General features: G+C 38.4%; 1 protein-coding gene across 1 annotated transcript in view; it reads right to left on the bottom strand.

Moving 5' to 3' along the window:
• The window catches only part of LOC144960333 (peptidase inhibitor 16-like), a 19070-nt gene extending 13975 nt beyond the window's left edge, over positions 1-5095 (bottom strand). The window contains exon 1 of the mRNA XM_078893407.1: positions 4861-5095. The gene's annotated coding sequence lies outside the window, so the exon portion shown is untranslated. The remainder of the gene's footprint in view (positions 1-4860) is intronic.
• Positions 5096-6859: the final 1764 nt, after the last annotated feature.

The following is a 6859-nucleotide window of genomic DNA, read 5'->3' as shown; positions in this document are numbered from 1 at the left end:
AGCGACCACCTCGATATAACGACCACCGCTACATAACGACCAGCTCTGTTGACATCCTTGGGTTTTTTCTCTATATTTTACCTCTATATAACGGAAACCTCCCTGACGCAAACAAGACCATCTAAAGTCGTGATCTTATCGGTCAAATACCCCCTATCGCTATCTTTAAAATATGTGTTCTATGCGTGTAATATCTATCATCCTTGTATTCTTACACTCTTAGGTTTAGAACAGATATGAACAAAAACCAGATCGCTGCTTTCCTCAAAAGGAAGAACAAAAGTAGTCCTTAGAGTCCTTGTGTGTCTATGTGGTCTTGTGGTATGACATTCACTTTCGGACCGAAAGGTCCTGGGTTCGAGCCTCACTCGGCGCATATTTGAGTCATTGGAAAAGGCTCTTTACTCACATTGTCTCAAGTAGTCAGGTGGAAAATTAGTACCTGACCGTTAATGGCATTGTTTTAGTCGGAAAAAATTGTAATGTCGCACAACCGCCGTAATGTTCTATCGTTAACTGTTACTGTCGGTCAAGGACCATTTGTAAAGCGCCTTGAGCACGTTAAGTGGATATTGTGCTATATAAAAGCTCAAATTTTTTTTTAAACATTTTCAGAGTCATGAGGCTCGTGGCTCAAAAGTCTGTTCCAGTTTCTGTAGAATTAAATAAACAGAGGCAATTACATGCTTCTCTCTGGAGAGAACTCTAGTCCAACACAGGGTACTTTCTGCCCATATCCATTAGATCTAACTACTCAATCTTTATTGGTGAATTGAGGACATTGTGTACAAAATGCCTTTCCTTTAAATATGTAGGTTCGAACTTAAACTCGGGCTTTTTTTTTTGTTAACCAGCACAATATCCATTAAATGAGCTCAAAGCGCTTTACAAAGGGTCGCTAGCTAACAGCAACGTTAAGCATGAAGGACCAGACATGACGCATGTAGCAATCAACAGCCCGCCGTCCTCAAGTTTACGATCTTTACGATAAAAAAAAAAGACAACAAATAAAAATTGAGCTATTATATAGCGCAATATCCACTAAATGTGCTCAAAGCGCTTTACAAGGGGTCCCTGGTCAACAGCAAAATTTAACATGTAGGACTGGACGTGCCGCCTGTTAGGCGATATTACATTTTTTCGGACAAAGACAACGCTGTTAACGGCCAGGTGCTCATTTAACACCTGAGTACGGTGAGAGTATGTGAGTAAAGAGACTTTTCCAAGGACTCAACTATGCGCCGAGCGCGAGGCTCGAACCCAGGACCTTCCGATCCGAAAGCGAGTGTCATACCACTAGACCAAATAGCCGGTGGATTCAAATAATTCTCATTGAATATGTAATTACCATGGATTGAGGCGAGTTTCTGTGGCAAATATGATGTCAGGAGTGTGAGTTTCAATGAATTGTTCCAATTTGCAGTTTCGTTCTGTGGCTTATAAGACTCCGGCAATACGCTTCAACAGTCATGACGTCACTTCCCTCGTAATGACGCATGGTAACTTAGTAACTGGCTCTAAACTATCGGAACAAAGGCGGACGCCCTTATGAAATATTTCTCCGACGAGCATAAAAGTGTATACAGAGAGGAAAAACATTATAATCATGATCATGTTTTGACTTTTACACATTCTGATCACATGACATGTGAAAAGTTCTAGCCAGCATGAAGAATAAAAAGTACCCATTTTCTTTGTTTAGAACCAGGCTACTCGCCGTTGCTGGGCGACGTGACATCAGACTAGTGAATCCTATAGATAGTTCGAAGATGACGTCACTCGGGCCTTTGTTATTGTTTTTTGCCATCTGCGTTTATGAGTAATGCTCACTGAACTGTATTAACCCGACTATAAACGTTCATAGATACACACAGTTTTGTGTGTTGGTCCGTTATACTTCCGGATGGCAATGTTATGAGCTTCTTCGTCAACCGCATACTATCTATTGACATTCATTATTCTTATTTTGTTTCTATCACCTTTGTTGTTAATATTGAAACCTGATACATTTGTGTGTTTTACATGTCTATGTGTTTGGTGGAGGGTTGTCTTTGTTTACTTTATAAACTATGTTTAGTTAGTTGTTGCTGTTTGGTGTGTGAACTGTTACTCCGCAATGTGGAGCGACTGGGTGAATGCTGATGTGAACTGATGTCATTGTCACTACAACACGCAAGAAGCCTGGTGCGAGGAATGGAAAAGGAATAAACCAACAGGAGGGGAACTAATTGAAGATCCCTGTAAAAGTCTCCCAGGTCTACAGGATCAACCAAGAAAATACTGGGTAGCTGCAAATAGACTACGGTCAAAACATACAAGAACAGCTGCCAACATGCACAAATGGGGGCTCCAAGAATCACCAACATGCCCAAAGTGCAACCAAGCACCACAAGATGCAAACCACCTCGTACTAGATTGCCCAGAGACAAAACTGGAAGGGGGATTTGAAACTATCAACAAATGTGATGATGACTTCCGAACCTGGATTGATACCTTGAACATAGAAGTGTAGCCGAACGATACTACTACTACTACTACTACTACTACTACTACTACTACTACTACTACTACTACTACTACTACTACTACTACTACTACTACTACTACTACTACTATTGTCAGCGGTTGGTAGTGTCATTACTGTTATAGATAGTATGCGCTTGGCTAAGAAGCTCATAACATTGCTATCCGGAAGTATAACGTGGGAAAAACGTGGGACGTTCGAGACAATTCTTTGCCTTGACCAAGGAACTGCTGGGACAACAGACGCAACCAGCTCTCCCATCTTTAATCGATCGTGTAGATCTACCAACTCGCTTTGGTCAATATTTTAAAGAAAAAACGGATACCATCAGGAAAGAACTCTCGTCTGAATCGATCCATACAACATTTGACACGTTTCATGGTGATTCATTAACACATTTTTCAAAGATTACTGAAGCTGACTTATGTGATTGCATTATGTCGTCTCCAACTAAAAGTTGTGATTTAGACCCCTTAAATACTGCCATTTAAAAAAAATGCATTGATGTAATTTTAACACCATTTACATGTATTGTTAATAATTCGTTGCAGTCAGGTGCTGTACCAGACATTTACAAAGTTGCTCATGTCAAACCCCTTTTGAAAAAACCTGATCTCGATAAAGAGAACTTAAAAAACTATCGCCCTGTCTCTAATCTTCCTTTTCTCTCTAAGATCTTAGAAAAGCTTGTTTTGAAACAATTACTGTCTCATCTTAAAAATAATTGTCTTGAAGAAAAATTTCAGTCTGCTTATAGGCAACATCATTCGACGGAAACCGCACTTGTTAGGGTTGTTAATGATCTCCTCTCTGTTATAGACAATGGTTCATGTTCTTTGCTGAATTTGCTTGACCTATCGTCTGCTTTTGATACTATTGATCACAATCTTCTTCTCAAACGTCTTGAAATTACTTATGGCGTGTCTGGTGCAGCGCTTGATTGGTTTAGGTCATATTTGTTTAATCGTAAACAGATTATTACGGTGGATGAATATAGATCGGAGGAAATCTTTCTTGATTGTGGGGTTCCCCAGGGTTCAGTACTTGGACCCGTTCTTTTTGTTTTGTACGTTGGCCCTCTGTCTAAAATCATCAGAAGTTTTGGTCTGTCTTACCATCAATACGCTGATGATACGCAATTGTACTGCGTTTCCAATATGAGAAATTTACAAGAAGTATCAGCCAATAGTAAAAATTGTATCCAAAGTGTTAAGAAATGGATGAATGAGAACAGACTGAAACTGAATGATGATAAGACGGAGGTGCTGTATGTGGGGAACAGGAAGTGGAAAAGTGAAACAGATTTGAAGTTGGGGGATGCCTCTATTCAAATTGTTGACAGAGTGAAAAACCTTGGCACATTCTTAGACTCTGGACTGTCGATGGAGCATCAGGTTAATAATTTGGTTAGATCTCTCTTTTTCCAACTAAAAAAGATTGCTTCCATTAGACGGTTCATATCTGACGATGTGACCAAGCACCTGGTTGTGTCCCTCGTACTATCGAAATTGGATAATTGTAATGCTCTGTTGTTTGGCGTTTCGCAATACAATCTGAAACGTCTTCAGATTGTCCAAAACAGCGCTGCCAGACTAGTATTCATGAAGCGTAGGTGCGACTCTGCGGACCACTACTTCATGACCTGCATTGGCTGCCTGTTGGGAAAAGAATTAAATTCAAAGCTTGTGTTTTAGTGTATCGTTGTCTTGAAGGTACTTCCCCTTCCTACCTTTCAGAACTAATTGAAAGATATTCAAAACCCCGCCCCTTACGTTCGGCCAGTGATTCCACAAAACTAGTTGTCCCTCGAATTCGGAAAAATGCTGGAATGAGATCCTTTTCTCATTTCGGACCCTCTATTTGGAATGCCTTACCGCAGAGCATTCGTGAAAAAGAATCTTTGTCTATTTTTAAACGTTCGCTTAAAACATATTTGTTTCGATTTTAGTAGATGGTATGAGAAGCAAGATAGGTTTGGTTTGTGTTGTGTGTTGTGTTGTGTGTGTATATATATATGTGTGTGTGTGTGTGTGTGTGTGTGTGTGTGTGCTTGTGTGTGTGAATGAGTATGTTTCAGCCAAAGTAATTTGTAATTTAAGCGCTTAGAGTCTGGTGTCTCGGAGTTATAGCGCTATATAAGTTTTCAGCATTATTATTATTTCAGCATTATAACGGACCAACACACAAAACTGTGTGTATCCATGAACGTTTATAGTCAGGTTAATACAGTTCAGTGAGCATTACTCATAAACGCGGATGGCAAAAAAACAATATAAACAATATGAAAAATATGAACAAACTAAAATCAAAAGTTAAGTATCAAAAGATATAATCACCTGGTTGTTGAAGTTTTGAATATCCGATCAACGGGTCGATCAAATCACCAAATGAAGATTGAATATTTATCCACGCAATTGAACGCCAGGCAAAGAGTAAACAACGAATTACTCACGACTTACACGTTTAATGTGTATGACCTTCTAATTGGGAACAGTTGGTAAATGTTTATTCTAATAAGCAAAATTTGCGATTACAAGAGTGGAGAAAACAATGTAAAACCGTACGCCGCGTGAAGACAACGCGCAAACCCGTGGCAAAGGAAGTGTGAAAGGAGATGGATGGATGTGGGTTTTTTTTTTTTGTTTTTTTTTTTTTTGTGTGTGTGACCATTCTTCTCAAAACTGTAATATATGTATAATAGGTAATATATTGTGCGGCTATGTGGTCTAGTGGTATGACATTCGCTTTCTGATCGGAAGGTCCTGGGTTCGAGCCTCGCGCTCGGCGCATAGTTGAGTCCTTGGAAAAGGCTCTTTACTCACATTCTCATCGTACTCAGGTGTAAAATGAGTACCTGGCCGCAAACAGCATTGTCTTTGTCCGAAAAATTGTAATATGGCCTAACAGGCGTTATGTCTCGTCCTACATGTTAAATGTTGCTGTTGACCAGGGACCCCTTGTAAAGCGCTTTGAGCCCGTTTAGTGGATATTGCGCTATATAAAAGCTCATTTATTCTTATTATTATATTTATTATAATATGTTGATATGAACCCAATGATTAAGATTTAATTGGAAGCTTAACTTATAAAAATTTGAACTTTTCGGCAAAGGCAATGGCTGTTTTCGGTAAGGTACTTATTTTACACCTGAATGCGAGTAAAGAGCTTTTTTTTTTTCAAGAAACTAACTTTACGCCGCACACAAAGAAGCTCTAATCGGGGACCTACCATCCCAAAGGCGAAGGTCATTCCATTCCATTCACTCGTGAGAGAACGTAGAAACAGTCTATAATAATAATTATAATAATAATAATAATAATAATAATAATAATAATAATAATAATAATAATAATAATAATAATAATAATAATAATAATACAGCGCTCTTTCTCGTGTAAAACACGACAAGCTCTGGGCACTTTACAATAAAAATTATCAATTTTAAGTGAAAAAAATATAAAATAATAATAATAATAATAATTCATAGCCAAATCAAGGATTCATAGAGTCAATAAAAACAAATACAGTAAAAATGTGTCTTGAGACTCTTTAATTATCCAAGCAATATTATATTATTAAAACATGAGTGAAGATACCCCTTTTGTTGCAAGCAGATTAGTAACTGCACATACTTAAAACAACCTATAGCATCATTGTAACCATATTACGCTCTTGGTATAAGATGGATACATATTAGACATATGCGAAGACATGATAGTCTCGAAAAAAGGATAATGGAGGGAAGAATTGAAGGAAAGAGAGGCAGAGGAAGACAAAGGAAATCCTGGACAGATGGCATCAAGGAAGCTACAGGACGGCGCATGGCAGACTGTAACGAGGCTGCAATGGACCGTGAAGGATGGAAGGCCATGACATCCGACCTCTGGAAAGAGATGGAACCCGGGTAAGGTAAGTATAAGATGGATGACTATTTTAAAACATTACTATTATATTGCGCAACTTATTGTTCCTGAAATTTGAGGTTTTATTCGTAAAAAAACCTCCATCATTCCTAACACTACTGCTACAGCCACCACTACTACCACATCATCATCCCTTCCACCTCTACAACATATAATATGGCGTTGCACTGTCATATAAGCTCATGTCTTTGCATGTTTCTTTATATCAAAAAATAAAATACGTTTTAATCACAACCTCATAATTACTTATGTTAGACTGTAATTCAATTCGTTGTGTGTTTGGGTTAGTCACCTTCAGTTGGTCACCTTACACACTTCAATCTGGGCAGACGTGTTTGTCAACTAATAACATCGTGCGACAGTTAAATGTATAATATCAATAGTGTCAGCTGAATTAATTATAATATGACCT

The sequence above is a fragment of the Berghia stephanieae genome, chromosome 15, assembly GCF_034508935.2.
Source record: "Berghia stephanieae isolate SIO BIC M18660-M18661 chromosome 15, UCSD_Bste_1.3, whole genome shotgun sequence".
Lineage (NCBI taxonomy): Eukaryota > Metazoa > Mollusca > Gastropoda > Nudibranchia > Aeolidiidae > Berghia > Berghia stephanieae.
This window is presented reverse-complemented; position numbering and strand designations above follow the sequence as displayed.